The sequence below is a fragment of the Rhinolophus sinicus genome, linkage group LG04 (genome assembly GCF_036562045.2).
Source record: "Rhinolophus sinicus isolate RSC01 linkage group LG04, ASM3656204v1, whole genome shotgun sequence".
In the NCBI taxonomy this organism is placed as follows: Eukaryota; Metazoa; Chordata; class Mammalia; order Chiroptera; family Rhinolophidae; genus Rhinolophus; species Rhinolophus sinicus.
The window spans coordinates 101168044-101182169 of NC_133754.1; the positions used below are offsets into that span (position 1 = coordinate 101168044).

Below are 14126 nucleotides of genomic sequence, written 5' to 3' on the forward strand. Positions count from 1 at the left end.
CAGGCAGAGGGAAATGTGATCTTTGGGGAGGTGGTGGGGGAGGGACAGGCTTGGAGACATAAAGTAAGGCCTGGAAGTTACTCATTCCAGTAACATGCAATCGGAACCTGAGAGAGACACTATCACAAAGGAGCTTTCTCTTTATCCTCGGGTCCTGTCTCTCCAGCACCCTGCTTGGGTGGACCCAAATGAGGTTTGTCTAGTCTGGTCTGTGAGGCCTATTAGTCCCCACTGACGCCCCAACCTCCAAAGGAAAATCATGACTTTACTATTGAAACAAATGGTCAGGTTTCCAGAAACAGCCCCTTCTTTGCTGTGGGGTCAAACTGGCAGCTGCTGCCTGTGAGCCCCGCTTTCTGTTGATTCCAAGGGCAGGAAATTCAAGCCAGAGTGAGGCAGTGGGGAGATCAAGTGTGGTGTGAAGCAGGATGCTTATCGGACAAACACCTGCTGAGTGAGCCCCAAGTGGGAGCCTTTGAAAAGCCCCAAGTGGCTAGTTCACACACTGAATGTAAGTGTCTTTGTTCAGATCATCTAATAAAGCTCAATTTAGAATTTGCATGGGTTTCTAAATTCCGAAGCATTCTTACTGTGTGTTTTGGGAAGGAGCAAGTAAGATGTGTATATTCAGTCTTGCATCCTAGAGTGGAGGTCTAGAATGTGTTGGGTTTTTTATTATTATTGTTATTATTACAGAAATCATAGCCCTTGATGATAAAATAGGACCTGGATATCATCTTGACTTTGCCAGGTCTCAGCTGGGCAACTTTGGGTGAGACCCTTGGACTTGTATGTGGAATTGGGGAGGTTGGGAACAGAACAAAGACCACTATTTTACCCTGGGCGTCAGTGAAAAGGCTTGTAAACTAAGCATGTGGGTGAGAGATAAACATTATCCTTGGGGCTGTTAGATAGGCACCCCTCCCTCATACTATCCCCAAAAGAATCACAGACACTTATCCAAAGATTTATTTAAAAGAAAAGGTAGGGCCGGCCCGGTGGCTCAGGCGGTTAGAGCTCCATGCTCCTAACTCCAAAGGCTGCCGGTTCGATTCCCACATGGGCCAGTAGGCTCTCAACCACAAGGTTGCCAGTTCAATTCCTCGAGTCCCGCAAGGGATGGTGGGCTCCGCCCCCTGCAACTAAGATTGAACACGACACCTTGAGCTGAGCTGCTGCTGAGCTCCCAGATGGCTCAGTTGGTTGGAACGCGTCCTCTCAACCACAAGGTTGCCGGTTCGATTCCCGCAAGGGATGGTGGGCTGTGCCCCCTGCAACTAGCAACAGCAACTGGACCTGAAGCTGAGCTGCGCCCTCCATAACTAAGACTGAAAGGACAACAACTTGAAGCTGAACGGCACCATCCACAAATAAGTCCTGGAAGTACACACTGTTCCCCAATAAAGTCCTGTTCCCCTTCCCCAATAAAATCTTAAAAAAATAAATAAATAAAAAAAAAAAAAGAAAGAAAGAAAGAAAGAAAAGGTAAATTACTTCATTTTGAAATAGGGATATAGAGTCGGAGGACCCATGTGTGTCGCCACCTTGGGAAAGTCATTCTGTCCTCTGTCGGCTTCTCTTTCTTCAAAGGCTGCTGGATCTTTGATTTCTATCTAAGCCTCACAGAATAAATTATGAGGCAGAAGGGTCTATGTGGTATCTGAGCTAGACTGAAGATCAAGTGGGCAACTAGAGAATTATGATTATTACAGATGATTATTTTATTAATAATTATTATTATGTGGACCATTTATTAAATATCTATGTACCAAGCACTGTTCTAGAACATATATGTATGTATGTGTGTGTGTGTGTGTGTATATATATATATATATATATATATATATATATATATATATGTTTATTTATATATATATAAAAATTTAATTCTCCCCATCCTAAGAAGTAGATAATAATATTCTCCATTTCACATCAAGAAAATGAGGATTGGGAAAATTCCTTGCCCAGGAACACACAATTCTTAAGCAGTAAAGCTGAAGTTGGACCTAGATTTGTCTGATTTCAAAGCCCATACTTTCTCCATCACCTCTCACTCTTCTGAAAGAAAGCCCTAAAATATATTTTGGACTACATTTGAGTGTTGCTATTTGGCGAGTTATACCTCTTTCGATTGTAAACGCTTTAATGTGAAAAGATTGAGTCTTTTTCTGGCTTTTGCTTAGCAGAATACACAAATTTATATGTTAAAAATGTTACTGAAACGTTTGTATCTGACTTAAGTGTATTACGCCAATATCGAGCTTCTGGTTTTGACAATGTACAGTTGTAATATAAGATTTTATCACTGTGCGGGGCTGAGTGAAGGGCACTTGAGAATTCTGTACTACTTTTACAACTTCTTATAAGCCTTAAACTAGGTCAAAATAAAACTATTTTTTAAATGTTATTTGATATGATAAGCGATACTAGAGCGGTACAAAACAAACAGAATTAGGCAAGTCAAGTCCTACATTCTAAAGCTGCTCTTCAATAACTAGCTGTGTGGCTTTGTACATGTCACTTTGCCTGGCAAAGTCGAGATGATCTCTAGGCCCCATTTTAGCATCAAGAGTTATGATTCCTTTAATTTCCAAAACAACAACAACAAAAACCACCACACGTTAGACCTCCACTCTACGATGCAAGATTGAATATACACATCTCAGTTGCTTCTTCCCAAAACACACTAAAACTACAGTAAAGAGATTTTTTAAAAAGACATACCTCACGAGGACAGGCAGGACAGAAATGAAAACAACAGCACAAAATTATAGAAGCGATGAAGCAGACCTTGAGTTGGCTGTAGGTAAAGCTAAGGATGGACTTATTTTACAGTACAGAATCTTCAAAAAGCTCAGGAACTGACAGAACCAGGTACCTCTGGAAATGAATGTACAAAGTGGATGGCTAAAATAAGGATTGGGTGAAACCCCCCAGAGACACAGATCTCTAGATTCCTTCCCCCACTGTACACCACTGGGAGATTGCTTTCTGTGCATCTAGAGATTTCACTCTCTTAAGAGTGCACAATAGAAGTGTCTGGACTGGGAAGTTGAAAGTACCAAGTGAAAACCAGAAAGATTAGGTGACTACACGCACAATGAACGCTGACTATTTAGACACCCAGCCCTCTTCCCCAACTTGGCTCCCGGAACACTGGCAGGCAGCTCTTAAGCTTCTAGGCAAGAGACTGAAATTCTGCTCTGGAGAATCTGACCAGCCCAAGAGAAACGGCCCAAAGAATCGAAGTTAGGGGATGCTCAAGAAACAGTTCACCCAGCCAGTTCGTTCTACGGGGAAGCTCATTGTCAACAAGCCTGACCCTGAGCTTGGAGCTTCCAGTTAGATTTTTGGTCCTCAACTCTTTATCATGAAGATAGATACAAAACAAGCAAAAGGAAAAAGCAACTTGGAGTCTATGTAGGGAGAAGACAATGTTCCCCCAAATTTAATATCCTCAGAAAGACAACAGAAGATCCATGTAAAAAGAACAGAATGCTATTTAAACAAAGAAGAAGAAAGAAAAAAGAAACATGTGGAGAACAACAACAACAAAATCAGCCCTTGGAAATTAAAAACATGAAAACACAGATGACAAATTAAATAGAGAGGCTGGAAAATAACATTAATAACAAATATCCCAAAAACTAGAGCAAAAAGACAAAGAGATAGATAATGAAAGACAAAAGAAACGTAGAGGATGAGTCCAGGAAGTCTTACATTTAAGGAATAGAAGAAGTCTCCAAGAGAGAATAGATAAGTAGAAAGAAAATCATCAACAAAACTATTCAAGAAGCTTTCCCATAACAGAAAGATATGTTTCACAAATGAACGGGGCCAACAAGTACCCAACACAAATAGACCAGGGAACTGGGAAATGTCTAAACACTGGAGACCACTGGAACCAAGAAAAGATCCTATGAGTTTCCATACAGATAAAAATCGGTCAGTTACAAGGATCAGGAAACATACTGACTTCAGATTTTTAAAAGCAAAAGGACAATGCACAGAGGTTCTAGTTCTGGGTAAGACGGCAACACACCCTCCACCAGGACTTCCCATGGATTGTCATTATAACAGCTGGACAGAGAGATAGAGCAGCTGTTTCAGGACTCTGCAAAATAAATCGTAGCAGGCAGACTGAGGAAGACCAGAATCCAAAGTACCACCAAACCAGCAGTGGGAGTATCATTTTTCCTCTGAAATACCCAGCTTGACTCAAGGAAACATGACAGTGATGGCAGCAATAGTCTGAGGTGCCTGAAAAATGGAATATTGTTCAGCAATAACATGGAGCAAATTCTTGATTCATGCAGTAGAATGGATGACTCTTACACGCATTTTGCTACGTGAAATAAGCCAGATCCAAGTATGGTTCCATTTATTTAACATTTTTGGGAAAGGCCACACTATAGGGACAGAAAACAGATCAGTGATTGCTAGGGAATGGGGTGCAGGAAGGGGCTGACTATAAAGGGGCAGCATAAGGGGATGTTTACAATAGAATCATTCTGTATCATGACTGTGGTGATGGATACACAACTCTATGCATTTGTCAAAACCCATAAACCTATACACCACAAAGAATGAAATTTTCTGTAATAAATTAGAAGAAGCAAACAAACAAACAAACCAGGATGTGGGGGAACCCAAAAAGGAATATAAACTGTAACAAATAAATGTATTACAAATGAATAAGATAACCACACCAAAAGAGGTGAAGAAAAGAACATTGGAACTTTGAAAACACTATTTTAACAAGATACCATAAGAATTAAAACAAAAGAAATTCTACACAGATATTATACTCTAGTTATTAAATTTGTTTCTCAGAGGGGTATGGATTAGCAATTCTCAAGTCACTTTCTGTGCATACGATGGTTGAACAAAACAGTAAACACAGTGTACATGAGAGCCAGGCTTCTGACTGTCAGGACGAGAAGTTACAAATAGGGAAAGGGAGAAGGCAAGCATGAACCCTGTAGTGTTGGGTTGGAATCAGAAGTATCAGTATGAAGCCATATTTTTCAAATATGTATGCAGATTGACAGATAAAGAAATACATGTATGTGTATCTACATGGATCATTATACATACATATATTTCCTAGCTCTGTCTGCTGAGAAGGCCTAGAAGAAATGACACCCCAATCACAGAGAGCACATCTAGTGCCCAAATGTTGGTCTCTAAATACCGTGATCCATAAAAGGGAACCAGGGCTCTTTGGAGAAGTGGTTGAGCCGGCTGGGAAAAGGGAAACATAAGGTGAGACTGCAGGATCTTGTGGTGTCAGAAGGTAAGAAAGTGCTCAAAAGAGGGTGGAGGCACAGGATTGAAAGAACACAGGATCCAACCTGACAGAGCTCCCAATGGCCAAAGCTGGGACAATCTGAAGTACAGCATACATGGCAATATAATTAGATTAGAGCCCATGGGATAAAATAAATACCCATGAGTCCATTCTGATATGAGTAAATAATTAAATACATAAATAAGGGAAGGGCAGCTCTTCCTTACAGAAAAAATCCAACTGAAAAATGTAGAAGAAATTAGGAAAAGTACCAAATCACCATTAACCACCACAGTAATAATTACTGCAGGCAAGATTCACCAATAGATGCTACAATTAGTGGGCAAAAGTTGGAGGAGAAACAAGATATTTGCATAATCTAAATCTCTCCCCCAAGATATTTATTAACTGAAAAAAGGGAAAACAGTAACCTTACAGCAGAGAACACTCAAGTGATCAAGGTCAACATCACCAGTAATAAGAATTACTGACATCGTGAATCTCTTGATATGATACACTGAGAAGGGCACATGCTTTCTGTGGTATCCTTGTTAAAACTCCGTGAGGACTCAACAGGCAAACCCAAGTGGAGGGACATCTGCAAAATAACCGACTGGTATTTTTCAGTAGTGACAAAATCATGGTCAGCAAGGGACGACCGAGGAACTGTCCCAGATTGGAAGAGACTAAGGAGAAATTATAACCCAACACAACTGTGATCTGGGGCAGAAAAAAGGACATTAGAGGAAAATCCGGTAAACTCCAAAGAAATCTGCAGTTTAGTTCATGGTATTGTACCAAAGTTAATTTCTTCGTTTCAAGCATTGTCCTGTGGTTCTATAGGATGTAAACACAAGGGGAAGCTAGGCAAAGAATAGGTGGAAATCCTCCGTACAACTTTCACTTCTCTGTAAGTCTAAAATTATTTCAAAATAAAAACGTTTCCAAAGTACATACTATGCTAAAATAAACCATCTGACATCCCGCGCTGACCCATCATGGCTAACTTCTAAGGCTTGTGCAGGAACAACGTGACTTGCAAATGTAAATCGCACCCGAGTTCCATCTTAATGCACATCGCTGAGCTGGTGCCTGGGCCAGCTGTCTGGCTGGTTCTCCTTGCTCATTTTTCTACATCAGCCAATAGGTTTGGCTCAAATTCCAAGGCTGTGGACTTTGCTGGACTAGAAAAAGGAAGAGGAAAGGGAAGCCAATAGCCACAGGGACGGGAGCTGTTTTCCTACGCTCTTCTAAGCCACTTTCCCCTCCGGCCCTGTGGAGCTCCAAACTTTAAGCGCATCCAAGAGATTACAGGATGATATAGTTGATGTTGGAACCACACCACTGCCTTCAGAGTTTTAAAACTGATCCCGTTTATAAATCTGAGCTTCCATGTCACATTTGTGAGGAAACAACTAAGCAGCTGCCAGGCAGTGGCAAGACCGTTCAAGTTCAGAAGCTCCTCCCGCAGAAGCAGGTTGGGTCCTGAACGGCTGTTCTTAGGAACCCTGTTTGTCATCCAGTTGCCTAGGAGGGGTTCACACTTGCAGCTGCAGACTGGCTTCCACCACACAGGAGTGTTTTAAAAGCAAGCATGCGCTCCTCCCCTAAGTGGTAGGGGCTCACTCAGGTACACTTCCCCCTCCACTGAAAATGCATCCAGGGAGATCGTATCTGCAGATATTGTAGGCCTCTGTTGGCAGCTTCACATTCACCGCCCCACACTGCACTTTGAAGTCAGGCAAATTCAAAGGGGCCTTGTGCAGAGAAAATATCCATGGCTTGGGGCAAACATTTCATCACTGTAGCCTCTAAGTCTTCAAAGAAAGTGCTGGCATGCTCCTGAAGGAGGCTAGTAGAGCCTTCGCGGTCTGACGTGGGGCCTCCTGGCCGTGACACCTCAAATCCCTCCCTTGTAGTCGGTTCCTAGATCTGTCTCGTGATGACTGCTGTTGACTAGAGAGCAAGACAGCTTTTATACATGGCACACTGCCCTTTGTCCTTTAGAGCCTCACCTGACATTGAATGACTCGGTCCATACATGAGGGCAATGTTCATTATTTCTTCACTGTTTTCCATTTTCTTTAAATTATATCTTGTCTGTAATTGAATATGTTAGTAAACACTTTCTTGGACATGATGGGGTTTAGAACACCTCATGCTCAGGCTGAGTAAAGAAGGCACACTGTAGGGCCGGCCCGGTGGCTCAGGCAGTTAGAGCTCCGTGCTCCTAACTCCAAAGGCTGCCGGTTCGATTCCCACATGGGCCAGTGGGCTCTCAACCACAAGGTTGCCAGTTCGATTCCTCGAATCCCGTAAGGGATAGCGCCCCCTGCAACTAAAGATTGAACATGGCACCTTGAGCTGAGCTGCCACTGAGCTCCCAGATGGCTCAAATAGTTGGAGCGTGTCCTCAGTTGGTTGGAACATGTCCTCCTAACCACAAGGTTGCTGGTTCGACTCCTACAAGGGATGGTGGGCTGCACCCCCTGCAACTAGCAACAACAACTGGATCTGGAGCTGAACAGTACCTTCCACAACTAAGATTGAAAGGACAGCAACTTGACTTGGATAAAAGTCCTGGAAGTACACACTGTGCCCCAGTAAAGTCCTGTTCCCCTTCCCCAATAAAATCTTAAAAAAAAAAAAAAAAAAAGAAGGCACACTGTAGACCGAGGTATCTCACCTTAGAAGTGACCCTGCTGGGTCAGTGGTGGAGCTTCGCTGGTAACCACAGACATCTTCAAAGACAGGGCATCTGTAACTTCCCAGAAAGAGCAAGAAGGAGATGCTAAAGGTGATGCTTGGTACACCGTTTCCAGAATCAACCAAGCAGGAGGTTGACGCAATTATCTAGAGAGTATGGGCAACATCTACCTATCTACATAATTTTTAATAAGTATCAAAGATTGGTCTGGAAATGTAGGTATGATTTCACTCCTATCTGGGATAGAAAACAAAAAGCAGCAAACGAACAACCACAACAAACTCACAGATAAAGACAACAGATGGTCACCAGAGGGGAAGGGGGTGGGGGGAGGATGAAAAGGGTGAAGGGGGTAGCATACATGGTGACAGGAGACTAGACTCAGGTGGTGAGCAAGCAATGGAGTACACGGTGTCATATTATAAAGCGGTACATATATTATAAAGTGGAAATTTATATAACGTTGTCCATCAATGTGACCCCAATAAATTTAATTAAAAAAAATGAAATGTAAAAGAAAAAATTTAAATGGATTACATTGGTTAAGCACTAGGTGTCAAGCATGCATTCCCTCATCGAATTCTTAGAACAAGTGTAAGAGATATCTGGGAATGATATTAGATTACATTATCATTTCCATATTACAAATGAGGAAACCAAGACACAGATAAGTAAAGTAACTTGTCCAAAGTCACACAGCTAATTTGGGGCAACACTGGGATTCAAACCTGGTCTCTGACTGCAGAACTCTTAAGCCCCAAGCTAAACGTTTACGTTAACCACTTCCTCTCAGGTTACCTCTGACTGTGGAGAAATAAGTGTGCTTCCACACTCAAAGGCGTCACCATTTTCCTCAATGTTTTCATCCCAGAGGGCTGGCACCATGAGCCCTGTGTCTACCTCAGGACACCACCCACCATGGGTCACCTCCCTGTGACAGCCAAGAGCCCCTCTGTCTCCTGACCCGGAAGCTGATGGTGGCAGTCTGCTGACAGGGCTCACGCAGTGCCTCTCAGCCAGGGGCGATTTTGCCCCCCAAGGACATCTGACAACATCTGAAGATATTTCTGATTATCACAATTTGGGAGTGGGAGAACACTACTGGGTAGCAGCCAGGGATGCTACCCAGTAGTGTTAATAAATATCCTGCAATGCACAGGGCAGATGCCCCAGTCCTCCAGCCCCAGTCCAGCCCAAAATGTCAATGGTGTTGAGGGTGAGATACCCTGGGCTAAAGAAATCACCAATGCTTTAGGGCCCTGTCTGCAGTCTGGCCTGGATGAGGAATCGCTCTTGCAGTCAGGAAACTATCAGAAGGGTTATCTCATCTGGGGGGGTTGGGGGAGGGAGCTTGCACCTACCTAGGTGCTTTCCATCCAGTCAATTAGTACATTTACGGACTGTGAACAGATAGCCCCCTTTCCCACTTACACAGAACATTGGTAAGCCTTTCCAAATTCAAAATACCGTCCTGACAAGCTAAGAGAGTGATTCGACAAGGTGACTCCTTCTGCTGTGTGGCATATATGCAGTGGCATATCTTAGGGACATCAAGGGGTGGCAAGGAGAGAGTGAAGAGTGGCATTGATAAGGTTAAAGGGGCATTGGCAGGTAAGACCAGGAGAGACCATTCCATCAGAGGGGGAGGGGGAACTTCAAGGAACCCTGTGGGCCCCATTCCCTAACTATTTGAGCAGGCAATGAAATCACACTCAGCTAGCACAGATGTTTAAAAAAAAGGGGGGGCCAGCACCGGAAGGACAGTGGGTGCCACTCCAGAAATTTAAACAAGATACATGTTGCATTTACTTCACAGAAAGTATGAGGTCAGAGTTCTGCGTGGAAGGAGCCAGCCTGGGGAGTCTGACAGGCCTGGTTTTGAGTGCAGACTTTCAAAGGCTCTCATCCTGTGACTGTAGGCAGGAAACAGCCTCTCTGAGCCTCGGTTTGTCATCTGCACAACAGGACTAATTATAACAGCCAGCTCGCAGGGGCGTCCTGTGCCGCCAGGGTGTGATGTAGGGAGTACAGCCGTTTTCCTGCCCCTCCTCCGCTCCCCCCTTTGCTGTGAGCTGAGAACAGGAGCCTGGTTTCCCCAAAAGCCTGGGCTCAGAAGGACACGTGCGAGGGCTGAATCACAGCCCAACAAGGGCTCCTTATTAAAGGGAATTTACCCTGACAAATCATCTGATGTGACACGTCCACATAAGCCAGCTTGCCTCAAACAAGTATCTTTGATTCAAGGACCCAGAAAATGACTACTTGAGATATACTTATTATGTCCCGAGGTCACCAGAAGCAGATTTACCAGGAAGCTAATGAGAATGAAATTCCAGGCCTCTCCCTGACAGTCCCCACCCCCACTTTGGAGGGGACTAGAGCCCCAGCAACACATTCATGGCCACTTGCTTTTGTAAACTTGGCCGTAGTAAGATATTACGATCTTTATTGCTTAAGATCGCTGCCTCTTTGGGCGACTTCAGAGTGGCCCTGGGCAATTTTGGGATCCAACCAAGAGGAATCCAAATTAGAGGTACCTTTACTTTGTGTTATGATATATTGATAAATTTATAAACTGTACTTATAGTCAAGTTACTGCTGGCTGTTCTGGAGTAGGGAAAGTTTCCAGGAATATTCCTGCGGCCCACTGTGCCCACTAACCAGCATGGAGATGCGACAGCTCAGGAACAGAGGTCACGTCATGGTAGGAGCTCTTCCTGCAGTTCCCGGCACCGAGTGGAAGCAAGATGGGAAACAGAGCCAGAGCAGACTAGTCCGAAGCTAGTGGGGGAAAATTTTCCGATCATCGAACTTGTACAGTTCTGAGCACATTTAAAATTGATCGCTGGTCAAGATGAAAGTCGTCTCCTTTCAAGAATATGAGACCATCAAAAAACATGCACCCAAAAATGCAGCATCAGACGATTTTAGAGGTGTGTTATGTAAAGAATTTTTTTTCTGAATTTTGTGATGCTTTAATACCTAATTTTGTATATATAACTTTACATTCTCTTCAAAAGGGCCTCCCAATTTATCTAAGCTTCAGGTCCTGCAAAACCCAGATGCATCCCTTTACGTCACATATTTTTATCTTTTTGAAAAGACTGGAATAAGAAAAAGGTAAGGAGGGAGACAAGTAAGCTCCCTAACTAAATTTCCTGAAACATTTATATTTCAGTGATACAGTGAACCGAGAAAATTGGAAATTCTTTACATATTTGTTCTTTCTGAAAAGAGTTAAATGAAATAAGAATATAAGGCTCCAGACTGCACGGGTGGATTTTCTTGGAAGGCTGAGTCCAGATTGCATAGTGTTTTTGGAAAGTACTTTTTGTATAATGTGAAATAAAACACCCAGTTTAAAAAAAAAAAAAAGTCAGTTTCTGCTAAGGCCTTTTATCTGTGTCTATCCTGTCCCTCCAGCAAAGATTCTAAACTCTATTCATTCCCACTATTGTCACTGCTACACTAAAATCAAATAAACTCAGCTTGATAATTACAGTTTTTGAAAGCACAGAGCAACACCATACAAGTTGGAGAAAGTGAAAGAACTTTTTTCTAAATTCAAACGACTGAACAAAGAAATATTCAGGCAGGCAGAGTCCTGGCAGTTTCTGTTCTTAACCACAGAAGGACTTAAAGTTGCTGAATGCTGGATGTCGGATTTCATTTTCATGAAAATGCCAGAAAGGCCCACAGGCTCACTGTGTCTTATGCACCCCTCACTCTAACCCAAGCGCCATCCACGCAGAAGTATGAATTTCATAAGAAGGAGAAGATTTGGGTTTCTGCTAATTTCTGAGTTGGGTCTTCCACTTCTCAAGCACCAGTGCCCAGTGCCAAGCGGCCTGCCCCTCCCTCTGTTCAAAGCCCAGGATGCTACCGCCCAGGTCCCCTCCAGATTTGCAAAAAGGGGCTCCCCTCTAGAAAGTCTGCAGCAGAATAAGCCGGAGAATGGATGCCGGCTTTTTTCCTTTCCTTGGAAAGCACTCAGCAAGATTAAGACACCCCACCCACCCGTATACCTTCTACTGCAGTCCTGGCTGTTTTATAAAAATAGAGCTCGTGTCTTTAAAACCTGCATTTTCTCCAGGGAGTCAGCATTAGTTAATGACTGCCAGCCGGTTTCTGTGTCTCGTCTGGGCACCACGTGACAGGGACACGTGACTCAGAGCTGCTGTGGTTGTTCCCTGTATCTGAATAAAAAGATCAAGCTTATTATTGCACTAAAAGCCTGTGCAGCTCGGCGGTGCAACGTGATTCAGGGTGGGTCACACCACGCGCTGCAGCCTGCCACCTCCCCCCCACCCGCGCCCAGGAACAGAAAACAAACACAGCTTCATGGTTTTGCAAGTGAGAGTCCATTTTCCCCTTGGAAAATGTACATGAGCCCAGAAAAAGAAGCGACTCAATTTCTCCTAGCTGTGTTAGCTCTCTTCCTGGGAGAAAGCAGGATGATGCACAGACATGAAGAAGGAAAGAGTAAATAAACCCAACCTCCTTTCCCGCCGAAGGTTCAGGATTGATCAGACTCTTTCTCCCTCCCTGGAAAGTCTTCCAAATGTGCTCTTTCCTACTTATAAAAAAAGTAAAATAAAAAGGACATTTTCAAATTTAAATTTTAAATGGCATGTTCAGTTTGTGGTATTTTTTTCCCCCTAAGATTTCTAAAACATTAACAGTTAAATTTTGATTCAGCAAATCCTGCAAAGGAGAGAGCAGAAGGATTAATCGCTTTATAGGTGGAAACAGCTGGCTATCCCTTTGCAGGTTGGGGTGTATGTGTGCGATGTATGCAAATATGTGCAGATTTGCCTCAAAAGCCACACACACACACACACACACACACACACACACACACACACACACACACACACGGTGACAGCCTGACTATTAACATTTTAATACAGTCTTTCCCCCCCTCACCCCGACCCCCCCTTCTGAAGAAGCCTGGCAATATTTTGTTTTCCCCTGTCTCTAAGGATAGTCTTCAGCAATGGCTCAGTTCCTGGAGAAAGACAAGGGAGAAAGGCGCTTGTTATCTCAGCCCAAGGCCTCCTCTGAACAGAGCTGCAAAGGGCTTCTCCATAGCAGTGGCTTTCCCAGCAGCGCCTGTCCTCTAGAACATGGGGGAGGGGGAGTGGAGGGGAGGAGCCATTTTCCAGCGCAGGCCAATTTCAGCTAGGGATTCAGGCATTCCACCAGTCCCAACTGAGCGCCTCCTGCCTGGCGCTATTCCAGCTGCTGAGGAAGCAGATGTGCACAAGGGACCAAGGGACAGACCCCTGCCCCCACCTTCAGAGCCTTACTCCAGTGAGAGCAAGTCATCTCCAAGAGGCCATGCCCAGGAGGCCGGGCCTGGACAGGGGACTGGGATGGGGGCACAACTCGTGAGACTCCCTTCTGCATCATGGCCACTGCTCAGATGACAGGAGCCCTCCCCTACTGGCCCCCAAGGCCTAAGGAATTTGCCAGCTGATGCTTTGGAAACAAGAGGTAAATCTTTGCTGGCAGATACAGGTGGGATCTTGTTTCTCAGAGACCTCCTAGTCAGCACTGAAGAGTCCGCACACCCCTATTTCTGACCTTGCACGGGCAAGAATCTTTGTGCAGATGGCTCGTGGCTACAAAATCAGCAGAGCCCTGCGGAAGTGATCTCTCTGTGAGCTGTGACCACGACAGAGTCCCAGCCAGAGCACCGGCGCCCTCCACTTCTCCACAGCCCTCCTTCAGAGGACACCTGAGCAACTCTGGCCAGAGATGCCCCGAAGGCCAGGCCTGTCCGGAGTGCCAGAGGGGCGGCCTTCCAACTTGTTTCCTCAATGAGAGACAGGTATGGGGCCTTCTGTACTTTGACAGGGCCTGCTCTGGATCAGAAAGCAAAAGTGTGTTCTGAAACTGGCAGAGCTGCTGGCAGCCTGAAGAAGAACTGGCCAGGTGTCGGGAGGGGAGAGGCTGAGGGAAAAGATGCAGCCGTCACATTCACAAATCTTCATTGGATTTTAATGGACGTTTGGTAGACACTCCTCTCTAGAACTGTATGCCACACCAAAGGAAAAGGGAGATGGCAAGCTTAGGCAAAAGTTGGAAATGGAGGCATAACGGTCTGGTGGCTGAGGATGGTCCTTT

The 14126-nt window shown here is 44.4% G+C and overlaps 1 long non-coding RNA gene across 2 annotated transcripts; it reads right to left on the reverse strand.

The window, feature by feature from the left end:
• Window positions 1–1932: 1932 nt before the first annotated feature.
• On the reverse strand, window positions 1933–12128 carry LOC141571080 (uncharacterized). Of its 2 annotated transcripts, none has more exons than XR_012495603.1 (3): window positions 12023–12128; window positions 7977–10778; window positions 1933–7628 (listed from the first exon to the last, which is right to left on the reverse strand). It is a non-coding gene; the product is annotated as an uncharacterized LOC141571080 (long non-coding RNA). The 2 variants fall into 2 exon arrangements; XR_012495604.1 differs by having other exon boundaries at window positions 7977–8054; window positions 10659–12122.
• Between the last annotated feature and the right edge of the window lie 1998 nt (window positions 12129–14126).